This window comes from Poecile atricapillus, chromosome 1 (genome assembly GCF_030490865.1).
Source record: "Poecile atricapillus isolate bPoeAtr1 chromosome 1, bPoeAtr1.hap1, whole genome shotgun sequence".
Classification (NCBI taxonomy): Eukaryota; Metazoa; Chordata; class Aves; order Passeriformes; family Paridae; genus Poecile; species Poecile atricapillus.
This window is the reverse complement of record NC_081249.1, coordinates 33,022,676-33,047,803: the sequence shown is the minus strand read 5'-3', so window position 1 is coordinate 33,047,803 and position 25,128 is coordinate 33,022,676. Positions and strand designations below refer to the sequence as shown.

General features: G+C 39.8%; 1 protein-coding gene across 1 annotated transcript in view; it reads left to right on the top strand.

Annotated features, from left to right (window-relative positions):
• Nucleotides 1-7,720: 7,720 nt before the first annotated feature.
• Nucleotides 7,721-25,128, top strand: part of OCA2 (OCA2 melanosomal transmembrane protein) — a 185,928-nt gene continuing 168,520 nt past the window's right edge. The window contains exon 1 of the mRNA XM_058850116.1: nucleotides 7,721-7,761. The gene's annotated coding sequence lies outside the window, so the exon portion shown is untranslated. The remainder of the gene's footprint in view (nucleotides 7,762-25,128) is intronic.

Sequence of the window (25,128 nt, the reverse complement as noted above, 5' to 3'; positions counted from 1 at the left end):
ATTGGCACTTTTTTGCCCCCACACACTGATGGAAATTTTCACAGAGGAACAAGAAGTTTTGTACTCCTAGCTTGGACTTTATTTTCTAGAAATGATGTACCCCGTGCTTAATATGGCTTATTATGGCTTATTATGGCTTATTGGCAGTAAAAAGTATATACAAATGCCCATTAAAACTTAAGTTTCTTTTCATTTTACACTAACAATTTACAAAAGAATACTAGATTATTTTACATTATATCCATGTCCTCAAAAAAAAAATTCTCAAAATTCTTCTGCTGAAAACTTTTTCAGGTATTATGCTAATGCACCATATGCAAACTCAGTGGAGAAAGCTGATCAAAGATGAACAGAGTCAGGAAACAACTGAGACAATTCTACTCTGTCTTTTCGAGAAATCTTTGCACAATCATAGTCACTGGCCATCAGATGACTAAATGCAAAGATGAATAGTGCCTCACAGATATACCATTATCATATCATTTGAGACAGACACTCAAATCAGCAGAATCTTTTCCAAGTATCAGGAGCATCAATTCACAAATAATGTCTGTGTCACATTCACAGTTGTGTGGCTTTGCTGCAGTTTTCACTTAAGACAGGGGCATGACACCACGGCAGAATATTTTTTCCACCAATTCCACACCTTTCAACTCCAGATGAGTAAAAGAACCGTGTTGGCATATTTTAGTTTACACCACAATTTTTAATAAAAAGGCTTGTTGGGAGATTAGCCTTGGAAGATATCTGCAAGAAATTCTACATCTGTATATTTTCTTTGATCTAAGAAGGGAAAATGTTTTATCAACGAGATTTTTGGAATCCACCACTTCTTTTTCTAGATTACTCTACAGTTTACTTTACACATATTCTGATTAAGATGCTTGTAGGGAAGACAAGTACATACTGGCATGAACATGTTAAGGGGACATACACTGTGATGATAAATGGATCACGTCCCCTAACTCCCTGATGGGACTCAATGACCTTCTGTCTTTATTCAAAGGTTGTTTAGCAGACTTTAAATATAGTTTTGGAAGGTTGATTCTTTTCCTTCTCAGACTAGGAATTGCACCTAAAAGCCCATTAAGAGCAAATCCCATTTTTGACCACTTGAAACAATTTTTTTCCAAGAACAACAACTGTTCTACTCAGAAATACTCCAGCCTGTTAGGAGTGGTGGTATCCACCTGTCTAGAAAAGGCAAAGGAATCTCTAGCAGCAGGCTGGGCAGCTCGGGTGAAGCAGAGGACTCGTGTGATACAATCCAAAGTGGCAACACTCCCACCATCACAACCCATGGGGGAATAAGCCAGGTGTCTTAAGTAGAGGCTCACCAGCTGCAAGCTCAGTGTCTGTTCGCCACATTTTGGACCAGAGGCTTATTTAATAGAGCTGATGCAGTCTGCAAAGTTGTGAATCTCATCCCGCAGTGAACAGCTGGCCGTGGTCATGGTGTCCCTTCTTAAACTGCTGACTGTACTGATCTTCATCTCCAGGGACTACAACCGTGACTTTAGACCTGTGACTTTTGCGTAGCCACGTAAAGTTTGCCACAAGCCGCAAACCGCAGGCTGGGATAATTTGTCTATTTGAGGTGTCTGTGCCGTAAGGAGAGCTGCCCGGCTGCTCGCCCACCCAGCTTTCGCACGGCAGGGGCAGCACGTGGCAGGGATGGGACAGTGGCTGGAGGAGTCGCCCCTTCCTGCGGGGGAGGCGCTGCTGCTGCTGCTGCTGCTGCTGGGCTTTCCTGCTTCCCCTGCGCCCCGGGCTGGGCGGGCAGCGCTCTCCCGCCTGAAAGTCCTTCAGGAATGCGAAAGCCCCTCTGTGCTTGTCTGAGCTCTGTAGTTTCACACAACAGCCATCCTGTTTTCAGGAACTTACTCCCTACTGAGAAATGAGCCCTTCCTTCACCTCCAGCAGGGGCTTGTTTAGAATGCATGAGCTAAAACCTTTATCTATCTATCTATCTATCTATCTATCTATCTATCTATCTATCTATCTATCTATCTATCTATCTAATCTATCTAGTCTATCTATCTATCTATCTATCTATCTATCTATCTATCTATCTGTCTGTCTGTCTGTCTGTCTGTCTGTCTGTCTGTCTATCTATCTATCTATCTATCTATCTATCTATCTATCTATCATCTATCAATCTATCTATCTATCTATCTATCTATCTATCTATCTATCTATCTATCTATCTATCTATCTATCTCTTCAAACCCAAACATTCTCCATAAAAACCTTGATATACGTTTGCAACTCCATTTTTGCTCAGAAAAGACAGACAACCAGAACCAACCCTGGTTTGCCATTGCAGCTCTGGTTAGTTCTGTAGAAACCAAGATGTTCAACAACTTGGCATTACAAAAATGATGAGTTTGAATCCAGACCCCAGTTAGCTCCTGTTTCACTCATCAGACTTACAGACTTAAAAATCCTAAATCAAAGGAGCAACATTACTGCTTTCTTCTAGCAGTCTTTTCTAGATGTGATTTTATAATTAACTAGGTTTTTTTGCATGTTTCTGTTCCCATTGCAGATTCTTCTGCAAGTGCAAGGCCTGATGTTCCTTCCACTTTGGTCATCAGCAACAAGCACCACTTTGTCTAGTACAAATATATGATGCTTCTTTGCTTTTTTTCCTTAAATTTACTAATAGAATTAGGGAAGGAAAAAACCCTTTTCCTAGCAATATAAGGACATCTAACAACACTGTGTTCCAGCTTTCACAATTCCAGTGTATTCCTGGAATAAATGAGACTATCACAAATGTTTACTACGGGTGCAATAAAGGCCCCAGTATTCACACATGCCAATAACCTGCCACTAAATTGAAGTGTTTCTGCCAGCTCCATCGAGTGTGGCATCCTCTAACTAATTCTCTGGATTTCTGCATGGCCTTCCAGAGTTATCATGGCTAACTCAGTGATGTAGCACAGTCTTAATGGAAATGTAGGTTAAATGGGTTGATGTTTGTCTGGTGAACTCTCATAGTACACAGAGTAGTCTGTATGCCTTTGATGTGTGCCCTCTGGAAATCTTACTATACAAATCAGCTATGTCTTACTTGTTCCTTACTGTGCTGTCTTCTGCATTTTACATGATCTGTAAAGAGGGGACACTTCACCTTTTTCTATATTTTTACAGCATCTGCTGCCCTGGGGTCCTCATCCATGGCTGAAGTACCCAAGCATTAGAAACACAAATGAATTGTTATAAAGTTGAAGGTAAATAATTTATTTTAATAAAGGGATTTTTTTTTCTTGTGTCAGAATAATCTTTGAAAGAAGAACTGATTTTACTTGTCTGCGTACAATTGGATGGAAGGACACCTGTATATTAATGTTTTAATGGAAATTATGTTTTCTGTGATTAAAAAGACCTTTCCTGTGCTGGCAGATCTATTACCACACTACTGCAGTCAGGGGGTAGTTGAACTGTGATAATGGGGATAGGTTTAAATAGATTTGCCTTCACAAAACATGAACAGGTACTTCTTGAGTTACAGGAATAGAAATAAATTCCTATATCTTAAGCTATTGTCACCTTGGTGTTTGTAGATAATCAGATTAAACTGGAACCCGTTTTACAATAAAAGAGCATCTATTGCATGTACTCTATAGCCTATGAGAAAAAGAAAAAAACCAAAAACAAACCAGAAGGAAAAAAGCTTTGAAAAACACAGTTTTGTATGATTAACTACCTCCAGCACAAATGGAAGACTTTAATAGAAATTGCACAATGGTACACCTTATCACATTCTCTCACCAGCCTCCTGTAGTAAGCGGCTCTCCCCAGAAGCAAGGGAGGCAAGTGTTGGATTTACATCCATGATGCTCATCAAACAAGAACATTGGGGATAAGTACTGATGACCTTATGGATAATCCTGAGGGAGCTGGAAGTGTCCATTTTATATTTAAATACTAGAATGTCAAAAATGGTTACTCATCACTTAGAAACAACAATTGCTTCTTTAGGAAGGCTCAGCTAGCAGAAACCATCATTGCTATTTACTAACATGCAGTTATTCATGGCAAAATGTCAATAGAATAATTCTCTTTGTGAAGAATAAATGTTGCATTATTTTCCTTTGTGCTGTTCTGCTTGCAGCCATGAAATTAATGTAGCATCTATTTCTACAGTTGGCATATACTATATGTAGAGTGTAGATTATATTGTCTTTTACCAGTTTTTGTCTGAAATAGACAAAAAGAGTTTGCCTGATGTAGTGCTTAATTATCATCCCACTGAGTACTGCAGTGGCATTTGTAAATCTTTGAAATTCTGGTATAAAGAATGAGAATGAGTGTTTGTCAGGATAATCTCTTTAGTAATTTCTGATGGCAGAAAAAGTGAATTTCTCCCCTGCTTAAATCTCACCCCACCACTCCACCCCTCCCCAATATACACAGTTTTTCCTTGTGAGAATTGCTAAATTTGCTCTCTTTTAACTTCTGTGGTAGTCTAACTATGGTACTTCTGCTCTGCTCTCCTCCTGCTTCCTGCCTGAAGTGTCTAAGTGTCTTGCTCAGTGAAGCTGATCATGATTTGTGTGCTCTTTGCCACTTGTTACGGCCATCTCAGGCTTTGGGAGAGCTGTATTTGGGCAGAGAGTAACGGGTGCTGGGAGAAAATCGAGTGCTAGTTCCTCACTGAAATCACATGATGGCAAATCTGGGAATTCCTGCTTCATTTATGAGTGTGCAGAGAATGCAATGTCACTCTCTCCCCATCCAGAGATGCTTACTACAAAGAGCTGAGCTGGATTTCACAGCAACAAAGTTAGTTACACAAATAAACTCTTCAGAAAAAAAAGGGAGATCTCTTGGCTCCCTTAGCTGAACCAAGCTTTTTATTTTTGAAATCTGTGCACCTTTTTTTTTTTTTTCAGTTTTTTAGGTTTTTCTTTCCAATCAAAAGAACCTCTTCAAGAATTCTTCAAAAGAGCAGGTAAAATGCAATTTTTCTACAAAAAATGTTTCCTAGAATAGTTTAAAGCAGTTGTGTTATTTTGTGAGGATAACTTTTAATATGTGCAATAAAATATTTCATATTAAAAGTTGGTCAAACTTTGGATTTAGTGAAAGGTCTTTGGACAGCATTTATGTGTACCTGAGTGTTCAGCATTTTAAAATATCAGTGAGACACAGAGTGTATGTTATAATATTCTTTTTTTTTTTGTTTTTTTCCTATTTACCTTTACATTGTCTCAAAAATTAACCTTTCCTAGGATATTTATATTTAAAAGATTGTTTTAACTTTTTTAGATTGTAGATTCTTTAAGGACTCAAACTTCTTGCTATTGTTAACGTAGTTTTTTGTTGCCCTTCCTACTAAATTTATGTGTAAGGGAAGAAGTTCAGGTTTACTTTTTGGACTAGATGTTCTGTAAAACATGTAAAAAATTTGTGTTTAAAAAGTTTATTTAGATCTGTGTTTGGAGAAGACATATTGATATGGAGTGAATACATCTTTCAGGTAAAATGATTTAATAAAACTTGAATCCCTTTTTTGAAGCATTCCTTTTCATGGATTTTACTCATGCTGGCTGTATTTATAGCAAGCTGTTGTGATTTTTCCAGTCACCTTGCTGGAGTATTTTGCCAGCAAGGGAGCAGTCTGCAGACCAACAATGGGCTGGTCTGTTCTGCTCAGCCCTGCTTTTGCTGAAAGAGTAAGAGGGCAAAACTTCCCCACTTCCCAAGAGCTTGAGGTTTTACAAATTAGCTGTGGATGTTTGGTATTCAATGAAACTTAAGGTGAGAAGTCAGGGCATCAGTCACTTAAATGAAGTTATATCCTTTTTTAAGGGGAATGTTTATATGTATATTTTTTGAAACTAAAATCTATAACTCATATGAAATAGGTGTTGAAGAGCTGCAACTTTCAAGAGTTGTTCAGCTAATATGTAGGAAAATTTTGGTATTTCTTAATACAGTCATAGATGGAGCACAGACACTTATTTGCTTTCTGAACTCTCACAAAAATTGTTGGTCTTCTCACATGCTGCCATCAGAATTCCTAGTATTTCCATGAGGGCAACTGACATAAACTGCCAAAAGCTCAGCTTTCAATGCAGAATTTGGTCTGATGGTGGGAGGCTGGTTTGGACTTCATCAGTTTTCTCTTGAGGCACCCTTATGTTGTGTTCTGTGTTACGCAGGACACCATGAGTTAGTCTGAAACATCACTGGAACAAAGAAGAGAAACCACGGATGGCAGAATTGCTGACATTTAGAGCTGAACGGATCCTAGTGAGTATGATCCAATAAAATTTTCTGTGTTACGGGCTTTTCCTGGGCTAACTCTAGGAGGAGAAATGGTTCCTCACTGCAAACATTTTGGATACTGCTTGAGTAGAAAAAAAGAAAATTTCAGGCTTCTGGCCTGATGTCAAAGGAGAAAAAGAGAAGAGGAGAGCATTAGTCTAAGGGATTTGTTTATGATTTTTCCATCAGAAGGTATATTAAATAAAGCTACATATATAAATATATATATATATATACTAGGAGAACTGAAAAATTTAAACTTTTGTCCACTTTTTCACTGGAAGAGGAATTAAGTACAAAAGGGATAAAATGTAACACAGAAGAAGAGCCTTGTTAGACTGAGACAATGCAGCAATTATTTCTATAGTGTTTCTCATTTTTAATGTTTCTCACCCACAGTTGTGGGTTGTTTTTTTTTCTTGGGTTTTTTTTTTCATTCTGTGACTGAGTGCTTTTGCCAGATCACATTTTCCCCTGTGGATTAACTTTGAACTGCCAATTAAAAGTTATTGCTAAATCCTGTTACAGCAGAAAGCCTTCAGGCTCATACTGTTAAGATTTGGCCACTGCTCTTTCACATAATAGATTAAACTTCTGGGATTTTGGTAAATTAGTTTTGCACATTTTGTAGAATAGCCACAGAGCCAATATATTTTTTAGGGAAAAGGTAGGAACTGTCTTTACTTCTGATTATTTCATTTGATTAAAAACAAAGGGCAAAATTGGAATTGAGACAAGAGCAAATATTGTTCTTAACACATTGTGTTAATAGTGCAATAAAGGTTTGTCTATCAATACAGGGATGACCTGGTTTCCTTTGCAAGAGCTTTATAAAACCCTGTCACTCTGTCCTACTTAGAAAACAAAGTTGCTGAAATCTGTGTGGCAAAGGTTAGATGACCTTTCCTACAATTTTTGGGCATAGGAGACAGAATACTGCAATAATCCTGGTGTTTCTGGAAGGCACACTCTGTGTGTCATTGCTCTGAGCAGGGACAAATTGAACATTATCTCAGAAGCTTCAGAAAGCCTTGTGGTAATGGTTGGCAGATGTTTTATTTTTTTTAATGTGGTCAGTGTAGGGTCATCAATTGCTTTAAAATCTGTGTGTCCAGCTAGGAACAGATTAAACAGGAAAGAGCAGTGAACAAACTGATATTTTAATTTGCCTGAAAGAAGAAAAAACATTCTGTGTCCATTAAAAAAGCTACATAATTGTTGCCAAAACCATTCATTCAGTCTAAGATATGATGACCATAAAAATGTATTCAGCCACAAGTCAACATTTGTGTTTTTGTGTTTTCCATGCTTTATCCCTGATCCTGTGATCTTGCTGAAAAGATTGAATGTCTTGAGTTCTGCAGAAATATGACTGCACCCATCATTCTCCTGTCAAAAAGGGTGTCTTTTTCAATGAGCAAAGATAGCCTGGAATAAAAGTTGTGCTCCTGTTCAGCAAATGAATGGATGCTTCTATGCAGGGTACAGTATCTTCTTGTTGATTAATGACTTTTTCCTGCATGCATCAGCTTGTTTTGAAGCCATCTTCATGGCACCAAACAAAAGATTCAGTTGGTTTAGGTACTGGGATTGTGGTGTTTCAGGAGCCTATAAAAAAGAGTAAAATAAGTTTTGAAGAAGAGTCCTTCATAACTGGTAGCAACAGCCACAGTGCACAGTGAGGATTTCTGGGGCTTCAGACTTCTTTATCAGAGAAGATGGCTTTTAAAATGGAGCATCTGAAAGTGAAAAAGGTCAAAGGGCTATTGCAGTTTCTCATTAGGTACATGGAACAGGACAAAGGAGGGCATGGAGATGTCTGTCTTCCACAGGTTATTTTAGCATGCTTGGCATTCCCCAGCCATCTCCACCACCCCTCTCCTCCTCCATCCCTTGACAGCAGATATCTTTATCTTCTTTCATGGTGATATGTTACTTCAGAGGCTTGCAGCATAATTCGGCTCAGTGCTGTAGAGGTCTCATTTGATGCTCATTGCCTTTGCTAATTTGCATAAACTCATGCAAATTTTTACTCTTTTGGGAGGGGTAATTATTGTTGCATTTATTTGATCTATAGCACTGCCAGCACACCCTGTGGATGCCATGCTTGAGGACTCCTCTAACTATTTATCTCCTCTGACATCAAGTGCTTGTAGCAGAAAACTTCACCTCTTTTACACATATTACAATTATTGGTTTATGGTAACATAGACGGTACATCTGCAACATTCCTTTTTAAATTAAAGAATCTTGGCATGATGAGTCTTACAGCTTGCAACTTCTAAATTGACAATAGCATTGATTATTCTTTTTGATAAACTAGTCTATGGTCTTTCTGGTTGCTTCACACAAAGTGACAGCAGAGCTGTTTCTTTTTCTTGTTTCATATTTTTGTGGGTTGTGCCTTTTTTTTTTCCCCCACTGATTCCCAGCTATTGAATTCTGCTCAGCCCCAATAACACTGTTTTCTGCTAATATTGCTGTAGTGTTGCAGCTTGCAGATCAGCCACCAGAGGTTTGGATCTGGGAAACGAGGTAGAACCTTATTCAGCTAATGCACAGCTGGGCTGCAGTTCTCAGCAGCCTCACAGAGGTGGCCAACAGGGCACTCTTTTCCAGCAGGATTAGAAGTGGTGCCGTCGCTTTTCCCTGACTGATATAATGACTCCTGAGAACTGTTTAGTCAAGTATAAAGGCGAGGAGCTTGCTTGTGCTGGGGTGCTCCCAGGCTGACCCAAACCCAGAGGCTTGCTCTGCTCTTAGGCCTTGCATCTAATTGCATAATATTTTCTTTTCTATTGTTCATGGAATAATTTGTTAAAAATATATATTTTTTTTTTAACCTGTTGTGGGACCAGGAGGCCTCGAAACATACATTTTCATCCCAGTTCAGTGTCAGTAAGCCAATACAGTTGCATGGCTTTTTGATTTGTGGATTTGTGATTATCGTGGATTTGTTAATTACTGTGCAGGGAAACAGCTATCCCATAGGGTGTAAGCCACAGCTGGGATGTATTTTGAGCTCTGCAAGGAAAAGCAGCAGGGTGAGCACACTGAAGTATAGTTCCAGCTGCACCCTGTGGGAGCTGCTTTAGTGGAAGTGCTGGGAAGTTTACTGGTTTTTTTGAAACTAAATAAAAGCAGAAATATAAGTGTAAAATTTGGCACCAGACCCTTTTTCTTGAACACCATCAAAGAGAATTCGTGGGTGATTTTTCCTCTAAAAATGGTTCTCAGCTAAGTGAAGAAATACAGAATGTTGTAATTGCTTGTCCTAGAAATGCATTTTTGTTATGGCTGTAGTTTTATAAGTTTGCAATTTGCTTTTTAACCAGAAAAGCTGGATTGTTTAAACTGTAATGTGAAAACCATATTTGATTAATAGCACAAGCATAAAAAATATTTGAGATTTTTCCATTTTCTTGGAAACTGAGCAGGTACAAGGTGAAAAAAGCCAAAAAATACACTATGTATAAATTGGAGAGATGATGCAACTGTTCAGGGTCTAGCTGACAAGCTACTACTGCTCTTAAACTATCTTCTTTCTTAAGTTAGACATTAATCACAGTCTATAGGAATAAGCATAATTGAGGCAGTATTTCTTCACCTGTAGAGACATCATCCAAAAATTGTATGACTATGAAGGAGCCATTTTAGTGTTTGCATGCCTGCCTTTAGTGCTTTATTTTTACAAACTGTGTCTGTTAATTTTAGTTTTAGTTCCTAGTACAATTCATGCTGTAAAAAGTGCCATAAATTCCACAGAACTGTGGCGATCTCATGATAAATGAGTAATTTAGAAATTTGTGTTAATCAGTCTAACCAGAGTTCTGGAGGCAGAAGTATTTGTCAAAGCGGTATCACTTATGATCAGTAATATTCATCATCAGTAATGTTCACTCAAAGCAGTTTTGAGTGTTTGCTATTTGTGTTTAGGAATGTATGCAGAAAGATTTGTGGTTAAGGGACTGTTTAGAGCAAAAACAGTTTCTACCTGTTCGGTAGCTCCAGCAATATGTTTTCTTTTGCACTTTCAAGGACAAAATGTATCTTTGTAAATCACTGTTAATTATCGTCTAATTTCCTTATTAGCTAATTAATCTTGCTCTGTCTCACCAGTAGCAGGTAGAATTTTACCTGGCAGTTGTGAATGGCCAGGGGCTAATTACAGAGCTTTAAATACAAATACCACTGCAATTGGAAAAAGAAAACAAATTAAGCCTTGGAATATACATGGACAGACAGCTGAGTGACTCAAAGCTAAAGCTTCTGAAAATTGGTGAGGTAGGGACAGGCAGAGACACTTCAGCAGTTCTGTAAAAAACGAAGCAGCTGAGCACACTCTCTAATAGGCATAAGAAAATTTATTGGGAAAGCCTTAAATATCCTCAAACATGGTTCAAGCTTCAGTTAAGGGCCTGACTTTTTCAACAATAGGCTCAGTCTCTTACAATCTGTTGAAAGAAGGAGCTCCTCAGGTTTAGGGTTTTTTTTTTTTGTGCTGGTGTTTTATACTCGCTTTTATAACTGCTAACAGTTTTGGTTTTTTTTTTTTTCCCAGAATTGGCAGTTTTGTGCTTGTATGCCCTTACTTCATTTACTTTAAAATTTCATAGTGTGCTGACTGGGGCTAGTTTAATATAGAAACCTGTCACGCAGCAGATATAATTTCTCATTGAAATTCTTTTTCCTGAAGTGTTACACTCAGAAGCTCAGAAGCACAGAAGAAAAAGTGCTCAACTATAGCCAGTAGTGGACAGTTATCTTTTATCTGAGCTGAACAAACTCAGTGCCCTCAATTGACTCTTCATGCAGCAGCCTGAGGGAGGTTCTGGCAGAGCAGAGAACCAGGGGGGGTTTCAGTAAGCATGTGGGAAAATAGAGGTCTGTTTGTAGATTCCCACCTCCTCCCGCAGTGGGTATTGCATCCAGCTGCTCCTCAGACTGCTGGTGTCTGACCGGGAATGCCTCACTGCTCTCTGAGGAATTTTACATAACGGTCTGACTGATCAGCTGAGGGGTGAGTGTTAGTCAGCCAAGTGCTCTCAGGCTGTTCTCATGTGTCATGGGGTCTGGCCCTCACCTGGTATGCCTATGGTATAGTTTCAGGTGGTGGTTTGCAGAGATGGGGTGAAGAATAAACTTTTCATGAGTCACTTGATAAACTAAGGACTTATATTAGCTTTGAAAACTGACCTTATGAATTGATAAGAGATAACTGTTTCTACCTAAACCCTTTGAGAGATGGGATGAGGTTCCTGGTCCTTAGACACTGTGACACTTCAGAAATATTTTCCATTGGTGTTGAGACGAAATAAAGAATTCAGAAATAGGAGGCATCATGAAGATTCCCTAAAGGACACTCATGGTTGTGCTGAGATTGGCCTTGAAATATAGAAACTTCTTATCTGTGTCTCCCAAGAGCCATAAACCTTACTGGTGACTGGAGCCCATTCCTTTCTCATATTGGATTCACATGCTCAAAAAAGTGCTGGGCCCAAACATTGAGCTGCTTTGGTACCCCAGCTAATAGTACTGTAGTCTGTCATTTGCCTTGGCTAACTTTGAAGCCAGGACTGGTTTCAGTGTGGACTGGACTAGGCAATCTGCAAAGGTCCTTCCAACATGGACTATTCTTGATTCTGTGTCCTCCTTCACAGTGGGGCTTCATGTGGCTTCTGATCTTACAGGGAAGAAAGAAACTTCAAGCTTCATCTTACCCACTGGAAATTAGTGCCATGACCATAGGCTGACAAGTTCCCTTTTCTCTGAACCAAGAGATACACAGAAAATGGCATGGTTCCAACGGGTTATAGTGGTACATATTAGCAGTAGATTACCCAACATCAAGACAAATGCAGGTCTGGCAGGACATTCAAATGCAATCTAGTTTTGGATTAGATATTTTAACATAGCTTCCCTCTATTTCCAAGAAACCCTTGGTCTTCCTGGTACTTTAGAGCCTCTCTTTTGGTTTGTTTGTAACCACAATGTTTGCAGTTGTCTAGGAAAAACCTTGTTCTAATATGTAGTGGTTTAGGTTTGCCAACTGCGTAAAATTATTAGTGCGCCTGCTAGAATTATTTACACATTTCTTGATGTGAGATATGAATAAGGCAAAGCAGGCTCAAAACTTAAAAGGTACAAAGAAAACTTTATTAACAGAACCAAAATAATAAGAACCAGAATAAAACCTTCAGAACACTTTTCCTCTCCTTGCCCGACTTATTTTCTTTTCCATCTGATAACATAGAGATGTAACCTGGGATTTTCAATCAGTTACCACCTCTACAACAGTCTTTCATCTGTTCTTTTAGGGAGAGTAGTTTTCTCTTGCCATGTCATGGAGACTTCTCCACAAGAAACAGTTCTCCTGTGGCTTAATGCGTCAGCAAATTAGCCACCTGGGAAAATTACTGTTTCACACTGTTCGCAGTGTGAAAGTCCCTCCCATGCCTTGCAGCTTTCTTAACGCTGCTTCCATGGGCCATGTCAACTTATGGGGTACTATTTTAAGGATGAGCTGTTCTAGCATAAAAACCCCAAAATTTCTCTTCTTTTATCTCTGGAAACAGAGGCTTTTCTTCTTCTATCCCTAGGGCAAAGTTTCTCATCTCTCTCTGTTTAAGCTTCTCATTGGATTGCAGCTTTTCAGTATCATACACTCCAGTGCAAGTAGCCTTTTCTCATGGGCTGTGTGTGAATGCTGCATCCCACCATGAGCTTCATGAATTACAGGGAAAAAACAAAGTCTGATATATCAAAAATATATCTTTACCATAGCCTTACAAAGAGAATTTCAGCTCAAGACCAAGGCATCTCCTCAATTCCCTCCTAACTGGAATTTGACTCCTTCTTTACTGACTTGAGTGTCCCATGTGGTTTTACTTACGTGTTTTCACCCTTTCCTTTTCCTAATTTGGGAGAAAATTGATGATGATGATTATTATTATTATTATTTGTTCTGAAGCTTTATCGATTGAAACAGTTTTTGTAGAGTTCTGCAGTGCTGAAAGGTTGATCTCATCCAGGCTGTGCATCAGGGGGATTGCTCACCGTGCCTCTCACTGCTGCTCACAGGGCCTGTGCCGACACCGTGCGAACCGTGCCGGCTGCCAGTTCCACTCAGCACTTTTCTTCATGTGGAGCAGTGGAAACATTCTTGTGGAAACAAGAATAGCTGCTGCTGCCACTTTTGTCCTTCTGTCCACAGCATGGCTGGCTGAAAGTGGCTAAACAAACAAAGCTCATTGTAAGCCATGCTGAAGCAGCCATGGCCGCGTGCCGCTGGCCTGGTTGCGCTGACTCCAGCTGCACAGTCTTGGCCACGTGGCCGCTCCCTGCTTCTGGCCACTCTTGGCCTCAGGGCCATCCCCAGCATTGACCACAGGGCCACTCCTGGCATTAGTCCCAGCCACATGGATGTTCCCAGTGCCGATACAGCTCCTGGCTGGCATGGCCTGGTGGTGCAGCTGGAAAAAGGAGTGGCAGGCTCTGCCAGAAAGGGGCCCGGCCCTGCTGGGAAGGGGCCCCAGTCACCAGCTGGGACGGGGCCCGGTGGAGTCCCCGCTGAGGGGCTCGGCAGCCCGCTCACCTCCCCTCAGGGGGCAGAAAATCCCAGCTGGGCCTCATGGGACCAGCCTGGCCTGGCCACCCAGGCTGCGTGGGGCTGGTCCGACCGACACCCAGCCACCGCTGCAAAAACCAGAAGCCAAGAGAGAGCTTTCCTGGGTTTGCCTGTCTTAAAATGTGAATTTCACAGAGGTGGACCCAGCTTCTAAATTGTTTAATAAGTTGTCAATACTCAGAGCTAGCCAGCTACTGGTTTTTTTTTTTTTTTTGCTAGGCACACAGGAAGCTCTTAGCAGCTTCTCTCAGAAAGACCACTTCTGTGGGTGGCTTCTTCCCTCCTCAGCAAATATCAATTAATGTAAAACCAGCACATAATAAAATACCATTTACAATGAAGCGTCACGGGTCAGGAGCTCCTTGCAGCAAGAAGTTGTAGATAGTTCGTATTTTCAGGAGTTCAGCAGGTGTCTGGATGTGTTCATGCCCTGGAAGTCCAATGGGCTGTGGAGAGCAAAGCCACCTGCTCAGGAGCTGCAAGCCTCTGTAGACTGGGGAAGGCATGGAATATGGGATTTAGGGAAGAGGGGATGTAGCTCTGAGCTGTTCTGGCATGGTCAGTCTCTAAGTATGGCCTTGGATGTCTATGTCTATAAGCAGATTTGCTGAGTAGAGCCTTAACTTTAATCTTAATGCATTTCAGCAGCAGTGCTGTGGTTTTTCCTCCGCAGACCACATCCTTACATGATCACATATCCTAATGACTGTCTTGCAACCTAATGTACATGTTTTGGAGTAGCAATAATTTTGCAAATATTTCAATGAAAGAAGGGAATTAAAGGAGAGTTTAAGGAGAGTTTCTTGTGTCATTGTGTATTTGTTGTTTTGTTCGGCTGCAGGCTTTTAAATTCATATGCATGTTTGGGCAGCAGCTAGTGCATCATGCTTGTGCCTGCCTCCAAGCAATTTTCCTAGCTGAGTAAAAATGAAAAACAGGAAATGAATGGAGTTTAAAACAAGTAAATGTGAATTTAGACTCAGAGAAGCATCTTTGAAAAAAGAGATATAACAATCACACATACACAACCACTTAGAACTCTTATTTGGTTTAAGAATCTAGGGGCTGTTGCTCTATGTCTGTAACCTTGGTGACCTGTGATGTGTTAGCCTTTCATGTCAGGCTGTTAGGGAGCATTCCTTTTCTCCTCAGCACTGTACAATGCTATAACGTTTTTCCTCTGAAGAAGGAAGATGAGTAATTTCAGTAAACAATATGGGCTTTGATATCGATGAATAATCTAATGTGGGTTCTTAAAAGTACCATGTGGTAAAGAATTTTCTTTTTGTCCTTGATGTTTTCTGTGAATTGGCTTTGTTAGCTCCCCAAACCCACTAAGCAGTGAGCTCTTTCACACCATCCATGGCAGTTTTATCTGGATCTGCCAGAGGGGACAGGATGACTTGTTTCAATCCATCCTTAAGGACAATTATTCAGGAGTTCTTAACTAGTGGTGTCTATGGTCACAAGTTCATCTTTATAGATTTTTCTCTTTGGGATGTGGGTGCTAATCTTTCACACATTTTCCTTTCCTCCTCCACATTTACCTTCCTCCATTTTATATACTCATGGATGCCAGTTCCAGTTTTACTGGGCACATTGGAAGGTGGATTAGAAGTGTCCAAACTGAATCTCTATTTTTGTTTCATGCTTTCGTTTGTGTGGAGGAACAGTCTCGGAGTGCACAAACTACTTGCAGCTGAGATTTAACCATGATGATCTCACCACTGCTGGGTCCATGGGACCACACAAGGGAGAGTCTACACTAAACCCTTCTGAGATGTAAATACTGTACAGTTTAGGTTTTCAGCACCAGTCCTTTACCCGATAGATTCATTTCTATTGTGCCACACCAATTACTAACACAGATGTAGCCACAGATGGCTCAGGGAGTACTCTTGTCCTCTTTTATTACTATTTAGAACAATAAAGCCAGTGCAGAGTGATACATGAGATATGGTAATGTGCTATTGTTCCTGACTCCTCCTGGTGTTTTTCCAACCCAGACCAAATGGTGTACTTCTGTCTTTATTAGGCCATGTTTAAAGCAGTTTTTTCCTTCCCTTTTACATTCTGTGTGTGATGAGCCCAAATGCAGTTGATGTTTCAACTCCTAATCAAAACCTAAAGTCTCTGAAACCCTGTAACCAGGTGAACTTTGATTTGCAGCAGCACTGGTTGCTTTAGCTAGAGGCCAGAGAGTCTCTCAATAATCTAAATGGCAACTGGACATAAAACAACTAGAATAACTACATACAATCACACCTAACTTGGTCTGGTGTTGAGCAAGGAGCTAGTGTATCAGAAGACACTCCTCATACACTCCTTTTTCTGTTTTCAAGGAAATTCTCAGCAGGTAGGTACTAATTTGTGCATCACTTGGTCACTTCTCTCCAGCCAGCATGGGACATCTTTGGTGTTGCGTGCCTACATGCTAGCACCCATATGTGCCCAATATATGTACTCCAAAGTGGAGAACATAAACAAGTCCCTCTCTGGCAGGACTTATTGGAAGGCATTTCTGCTGGTTCATCAGCTTGGGGCTGGGAGGGGAGGCCACAGGCATCATCATCATCATCAGTTTCTCTTCTACAGGGAGGGTGAATGAGCCAGTCCACTGGGGCTAGAATCATGAGGGTCAAAGACCCAGAGACATTCTGTTTGGGCACAGAGGCTCACAGGGAAAGAGCAGAGTCATTCCTCTCCTCCCTTGGGTTCATTTTGAGAGTCTTTTACTGCTGGAAAATCCAATTAAAATAAAATGTCTGGCTAAACTTGGTATCTTCATCACAAAAGAATAAAAAGCTCTCTGCATTTTGTGTCTCTCAGCTAATGAATGAGTTCTCCCCTTTTATAGAGAAATTCTAAAGACAGATTTTTATTATCTTTTTTTTATTGTTATTAAGAAAGGAAAAAAAAGATAGTCTGAATACAGTACCTCTCAGACATTCAGCCCATGTCAAGGGCTGGCAAAGCATGTAGAGTGTGATTACAGCTTCCTATTTCATTGCTGAGTGGCTCTATAACAGTTTTCAATGAAAATTGCTGGCAGAAGCATTGCTTTTAAAACATGAAAATGTACAAAAAAACCCCCTCAGTAACTAGATGCTTTTTTTTCACCTCAGCCTCCTAAGGCTTTGTAGGTCCAAAAGGAACAGATTACCATAAGGATTTTTGAAACAACTTTTCTCTGCTGTGATTACCATTTCTGTTTTCCCTCATCGCTATCAAAGATTTGCAAAGTGAGGGTGTAAAAAACCAAATTCCACTTGATACTGAGACTGATTTACTTCCTGAGCTGGAAAATTAACCTCTGATGAATCAGAGATCATGGATCAAAAGCATATCTCTACAGCTGGACTTTCATAGCATTTGGGGCTTGAGGGAGAATCTTGACTCCATCTCTCACATTCTTATAGCATATTTGCACATTTCATCCAGTTTTCCAAGTGCTGGACTGAGAGTCATGCCTTGTCTAAGCAGATGTCCCACTGATAGCTGCAGAAGAGATTGCTAGGCGCTGTCCTCAGTAGTTTGTTTCAGTGCCTAACCAGTGTGATGACTTAAAAAAACAATAAAAAAAATCAGGTTGTATCTCCTGTTTGAATTTATTTGGCTTCAGCTTCCAGCCTTCACCCTGTGTCATGCCGTTTCCAATAAGTTCAAGAGCCTTTTAGAACCAGATATTTTGTCTCTGTGGAGATGGCCCAGTAACTGAGTCATTGCTACATTCTTTTTTTTTTTTTCTGTCTTTTGAAAAATGGGATCAGATGGAATACCTTCAATCTCTCTTATGGTATGGCATTTCTCAAGCCCTTGAATTATTTTCATGGAGATATTTTTTTTGGTTGGTTGATTTTTTGTTTTTGGTTGTTATTTTTTTTCTATAGTGCTGCCCTCCTTCCAAATTCTATTCCAAAAGGGAACCCCAGAATTTTATCCAGAACTTAGTGGGTAACAAATTCTTACATGGAGGGAAAAAACCAATCTCAATTCCTACCCACTTACACCTTCAGGGATTGTATTCATCCTTTTGCTACATGGTGCAGGAGATTGTAGCCTTGCTTTGTCTCTTCAATGCCAAACCATTTTGCAGGGCCACAGTTCTTTGCTATATAGCTTCATTTTAAATATATATATTTTTTTTCTGTAAATAGAATTAAATCCTTGTTCCTGTACTTATTATTTGCATGGGTCTATTGGCAGAGATGTTTTCTCTGAAAAGGCCCAGCAGACAGCCTTAAAAAAAGTTTACAGCCATAAAAATTCAAATGATGTTTCTGGCCATTAAGCAAAGGTATCTCAATAACTTTGGGGCATGTAACACTAAACTAAAGGAGTCTGTGTTCTCAAAGAGAAAATTCTCACACTGGCTCCAGCAATACTGGGCCTAAACAATTATTGTTTTTTCTTAAATTTTGAAAGGAACAAAGGTATGTTTTCTTTTGCAAATGGGTTCCATGTGTTTACCAGTCATTCACACATTGTGGACAGCCTTTCCTCTCTTCATGTGTATTGGTTTTGTTTAGCCACATATTATACTGTGCTGTAGGAATTAACTCAAAGCTCCAATGTTTTGGCTTTATTGAAACAGAAGAGAAACTAATTAATCTTGTTGGTAATCAGATTATTCTGTGTTTACCTGCAGACTGCTTTAAAGTATCCCCCCGAAAAAAAAACCCAAAAGGTTTATAATTTTGTATGCAACAGATTTCAGGAACACTTTCAAAGAATCTTGGACTGTATTAAACAATACATTAGTTGAGCTGCAATTCACCGTCAATTGAGCTGAACATCAAAGAGACTCGATTTACTTCCAAATAACTGATATTTTGTTTTAAAATACAGACTACTTGGCTGCCAGAAGAAGTTAATTAATAATTAATAGAAGTCTTTGTTTCTCTGTTAACTCAGAACTATTTCCACTATGAGGAAATTTTGGTGAACTTTGATAAATCCAAAGAAGACTATTTTATCTAACAATTACCCTTACTCTAGCACTAGTTGTGTATGAAGCAAAAGAGGCAAGTATCTGCAGTTTGATGTGAAATTTATACATATCTTTGAATAATATGTAATATTTTCAGATCTTCTGATGACTGCTACATGATTAAATTAAAGACTTTGGGATGCACATAATTGTCTAGTCATTGTCTTCCACTTTCATATCACTGCTAGGGTAAGATTTCCAGATTGTATCAGATAAAGAAAAATCTGTATTCTGTGAACTTTAGAGAGGTCAATTTATTTTTTTTTTAAGATAATAGTCCTTATTCCCACCAACTCTAGCATTAATTTACACCAGTTTGAGTGTGAAAATAGGATTTAGAGTAAGTGCAAATATATCTAGCTCCAACTTCATGGTTGGGAGTAAAGCCATTAATGTGAGTGTCAAGCCCTATAGTTTTATCTCATTTCCTCTTATTTGTACCTGTATTCCATAGTGGGAATAGGGTGCAATTTCCAGAATGTAAGGATAGGGACCAAGAGCAGAGTGACACCAATTGTCACGCGACAATGTGATAGCTTTTTTCATGAGCTCTACGATCTGCAAATTATATATTTCAGGGGCTACATTTCCACAGGTATTTTTAAAGGGATAGTGTGATGATGGAGGGCTAGAGCTAGATATAAAACAGACTCATCCAAGCTTTTCAAAAGCCTAGAGCTGTCTGTGCCTGTAGGTCTGCCCTGACATGAGATGTTCACAATGCTCATGCATGCTCAGGACCACTTCCTGCTAGCTGGCGTGCTGCCCTGTACCACAGCCAGAGCCACTGTGGGGTGTTTTCACTTACACCCACACTGTTAGAGGCTAAAAAGCTTTGATAAGCATAAATAAAGGGAAAGGCGGGTGAACGTCTCTTTCCCCATTCTGTTTAGCTGTCACTTACTCTGTTGGTTGATGGTAAGGTTCTGGTTGTGTAAGGCTGTCATGTCACGTTGGACTTAGCGTCTGAAAGCCAAAAATACTCCAGGGGCTGGAGGATCATGTGGCTGTTCTTCCAGCCAAGTTTCCCTCAGATCTTTAAGCAGCTGCTTCAGAAGTGCATTCTTGCTGCAGACCTTGTGGAGACTTGGAATGACTCGCGGAAGGGCTAGCTAATGGTGCTCCTGTGCAGTGAACTTTCTGCCCAGGAACGCACTGTCTCCCGTGAGCTCCAACAAACACAGTCACTCACTAGGGGTGGCTTGCTTAAGGCAATCTGAACAAAGAGGCCATCCTCATTCCCCATTTCAGGTGTGCTCTCACACATAAGCTGAGCATTTTGATGAGCAGAGGCTGTTCCTACAATAATGTATTTCCTCAAAGTATCAAAATAATTTATAGCTTTCTTGAATGAAATCTGATGGAAAAATGTTATTTGACAGACAAGGTACACCTTAGCCCTGAAACAAACTTATCTGTGTAGTAAAGCAGAGAAAAGAAAACTCCATCGTGTCTCCAGCAGCTGCTAGGCTGTGACTTCACCCCCTCCTCTTAAATGCTTAAAGCAATCTCCAGTTATGACACATTTAAATTACTTGAACACTTCAGAGATTTTATTGCTCTTCCTATTTACTGTGGCATGAAGGTTCTGCTTCTGTGCTAAATTTGAAGCATCTTCTTCCCAGGGATAGGTAAATATAATAATTCATAATTTACCTAAATAAAAGAATCACATTCCCATCAACATGAGAAGAGTGTTGCTCATGAGTGAGGGAGGAGGAGAACACTATGGTAGGCAGGGAGCAGTCATAGAAAGTGGAAATATATCAGTCTGAACATAGCTACTCATACTGAGTGTTGGGGCTGCTCTGGTGCCTTTCCCTTCCCACTTTTCCTCTGCTCATGCTGCCAGCTTGACAACATGAAGGGTGCAGTTTCTCTGTGTAATTTTCACCTTCTGGCCCTGAGATTCCATCATTTAGGCTTCCTCTTTGAGTTTTGAACTTGGACAATTTCTTTTGTAACCAAACCTCATCCACATTCTAAGCATTTCAAGCCTCTGTTTTACGTCTTTGAAAGGCTTGATCCAAAGCTGAGTGAAGTCAGTGGAAGGACTCCCCCTAACCTCAGTGTATTTTGGATAAAGCCCTAAGGCAAAGCTCACATTCCATACATTTTAGCTTGGATTTGGATTTTCATAAGCTTTAACACTCCAGAAAGCTGCCAGTTTCACAAATCTACATCCCATAGTATGTGTTTTCAGCTTCTTGGTTTTGTAAGAATGCTTTAAAGCTGAGAGAGGAGTTAATGAATTTTTCAGGACTGGAACATGAACCAGTGACCTCAACAGCACACCAGTTTTCATTGAGGGTGCTGTGTTTCCTTCTCTTGCATGAACATTTGCATCTAAGAAATATGAATGTACATAAAAGCAGGTTCATTTGCAATGAGGGAGGCAGAAAGCTCTGTTCAGCAGGAGGATGCAAACAGAGTGCCCAAATTCAGAAAAGAAACATCTAAATGTGTCTGCTTTCATTTTCACCCTTGCTTGCTCAATGTAGGCTCAGTCTGTTTTTGATTTATACCAGAACAGTTTATTAAAATACCACTGAAATTTCTAGTTCAAACACTTATCTTGAGTGGGTCTGACCACCCCCTGGCTAAAATCAGAGGAAAATTTGATAAGAACAGAACCAAATCCCTTTGTCTGTATGGAAAGAAGAAGTACTACAGATGCCTGAAATCAGTACAGCTCCATCTATTTACAGGATCACAGTCTGGCTCCCAGAATGCTTTGATCTTGCCACAACTGTATCAGAAAAATATTATTTTTGTAATCATTGCAAAAATAAATATAAAACAGGAAATAGTTTTATCCTGTGGTGATAATTAATTTCTGAATATAGCCATGAAACTATTTAGTACAAAAAGGAAAAAAGTTTTTAAAAAATAAAGAAATTTTTTTTTAAAGTAAACAAAACCTGCAACATTTTCTGACCATTGAATATGGAAATGAATCTATGTAAAATACTTATTTCCCTTAATGTCCCCTTTTCGGTTTAATTATCTTGGAAGTATTATGCAGTGTCAACAAATAATGCAATTTTTACCTGTAGTGAATTAAAAACTCCAGCCATGTTATCAGGCTACAGAAATTTTATATTAATTTTCAAAAGTATAATTATGTAATCAAAAGCAGTATGTGACTTTGTTTACCACTTGAAATAGTTGCTGCACCAATGGGCATTTCACAAACCAAAGCCCTGATAATACTAGGGCAAAGAGGACTGAAAATTTCAAGTCAATCCCACTGTTACCTCCATTTGCACATGGGTCCTCCAGGAAGAAGTCTGATTCTGCTTTGCTGCATGTTTGCAATGAAGGAGAAAGCAGAAATATCATGAACTCTACTCTTCTGCACCTGTTGGTAGCAGCTTTTTCCTATCATACAGCTACCAAGGCATATGGAGGCTCTAATTCCTTTGTGCAAAGAGACTCCTTTTCATCACCTTTTCTATGAAGTAAATTTAGGCTGAAAGCAGACAGGACAAATGTGACATAAACCCTTACTGTGTATCAGTATTCTAGCTGCTGCAGCAATTTCAAGCACCTGCAGTTTATCAAGTTAAACATAAGAACAATTGACATTGTGGGAATAACAATCATCTAGTCATGCCATTGGGAGGAAATAACACATTTTTTCCTTGCACTTTGTTTTTAGGAACTTAGTGTTCAGCTTGAATGTCTGAAGAATAATTTGTTATGAACATGTAATATTTATTAGAAAAATATTCATAAGAAAAATAAAGCTAAGAAACTCCTTCACTCCCTCCTGCCCTCCCCAGTAAAGATATTCCTTTTCCACTTGTCATCCTGATTTTTTTATTTCTGAAACAAAGCAGAAATTAACCAGGCTTATTTTAACAATTTCAAAATATAGTGTCTGCTAATCAACCTCTTCCTACTGTCTTGCTCTTAACTAAAAAATGGAAGCTATAAATACCTTCATATGCACCAAAAAACAGGACAGACACTGCTATATACTTTGTCTGACATGCATAAAATAAAATAACATCAGCAGTCTGTAAAAATCAATAAAGACCTGTTGGAAGACATTGAAGATTTCAAAGTGGTGAAAGATTTCAGGGACTGCAGACTCTCAGAGAGGCTGCAGGGTTGGGCATTTCTTGCCTGTCTCTACCTCAAGACCTTGGCAGTTACCCGCAGAAGCTCTTCAACATGAGCTAAGAATGTGAGATCTCATTGTCTTCCCATGACCATGTAAGGAAAGGTTATGAAGTGCAAACGAGAAGTAGTATAAAGCTCTCAGAAGTCCTCTAGCAGAGTTAGAGTGCTGAAGTTTTACTCATGAGTGTGAATCATTTCACATTCTTGCACAGAAGTGCCATGAAAGGCCCTGGACCCCTCAGCAGGTTATTTATCTTCCTTGAGATATGGTCTATTTATCTCATTTTTAAGAGAATACAAAAACATTAACTTTATGGCATAAAAAACATAGCTTAAGGAGAGGAAAAAACCTTCTCTGGGTTTACGCTTGGGTCATGATGGGAAGTAGACCGAGTTTTTTCCTTCCATAACTGTATGATTTCTAAGCATCTTCTAATCAGAGCTGTAGAGTCTCCAGCAATATTTTGCAAGTGACCTCTAGTGTCTGTGTCTCTCTTTCTCAAAGCATGACCTAAATGCAAAAAAGTCTATTTCAAAGCTATACCATTTTCCTCCTGACACAGCATGCTTCTAACACAGCTCCCTGAACTTCTGGGTCCATAAACTATAGTTTATAATATTTAGTTGCTTTTCTTTCCTGTTTGTTTTAAACTGTGAACAACATTTTGGTTCCAGTGAAGGTGCCTCACAGATTCTGTGCACAGATGATGCAGCTACCACACTTGAACAGCTCTGGCAGAACAAGCTCAGTGGCTTATTGTGCTAATAGTGATGTTCAGCCTCCCTTCCCCTTTACGTGCTCAGCTTACCAGCAAGAAAACTATTGTAGTGTATGCACTGGCTCAGTGATGTGACAGCATTCAGTAAGTTTTCAAAGGACCATGCCCCTGAACTGGTCCCAGTAACTGGTTTACTTGGTGCTACAGGTTTTAAGTTCCCACCGACTTCAGCTAAGGTAGTGATATTCCTGGAAATTAGGTCTCCAAGGCTGAGATGTCATTAAAACACACATCTGCCCCAGACCTCCAAGTCCTTTGCTGGTCAGGTAGAATGCCCTAAAGCATAGTGCACTGACCCCATCTCAGGCCAGTTGGGTAGAGACTGGGTGGTCAGTGCCAGTCTCCCTCCATGGGCTCTACAGGGACCTAGGAAGTAAAAGTGGTGGTGAAAGGGAGGATAACCTTAGAATGTATTTCAGTTTGTTTATCTGTATCTGATTAGACACTATAAAAGTCTATTTATATGAATGAGTTTTGTAGTGACCTCTTTGGCAGATGTAATAAGAAACGAAAAAGGAAATTACTGTTTTGTCTGGATTATATTTGGATTTTTCTTTTTTTGCTTGTTTGATTGTCATTATTCCTACAGTGTTCCCTGCTCTTGAAGTCCAGGCTGTTAGCTCTTCTCTTACATTCTTCTTTCAGCAAAGGCTTCTTCTAAAGGACTCCCCAAACCAACTCTTTAAACTAAATACTGAACGAGACCTGGTCTTTGGCACATAGGCACTCAGGAATAAAGGGTTTTCTTTTTTACAAAAAACCACTTAAAAATCCCCAAAACCAATGCCAAAACATCCTAACTTATGGGGATCTTTTGCATGGGGCAATGCTTAAATGGAGAAATTAATCTTGGAACAGGATCATCACTTAATGTCCAACCAATTGTGGGAATCTCTACCATCTTCTGTTGAACCAGAAGAGACTCCTTAAAATGTAAAAATCACCTGGAGCACTATGTCCAGTTCTGGGGCCTCCAGCATAAGAAGGACATGGACCTGCTGGATGGAGTCCAGAGAAGGGCCACGGAGCTGGAGGGCTGGAGATTGTCTCCAATGGAGACAGGCTGAGCGAGTTGGGGTTGCTCCACCTAGAGATGAGAAGGCTCTGAGGAGACCTAATAGCAATTTCCAATACCCAAAGGAGCTACAAGGGAGTAGGATAAGGACTTTGTACTTGGACATCTAGTGATAGAAAAGGGGGAATGGCTTCAAACTGAGTGTAGGTTTAGATTAGTTATGAGGAAGAAATTCTTTACTATGAGAGAGGTGAGGCACTGGAAGAGGTTGCCCAAAGAAGCTGTGGTTGCCCTATCCCTGGCAATGTTC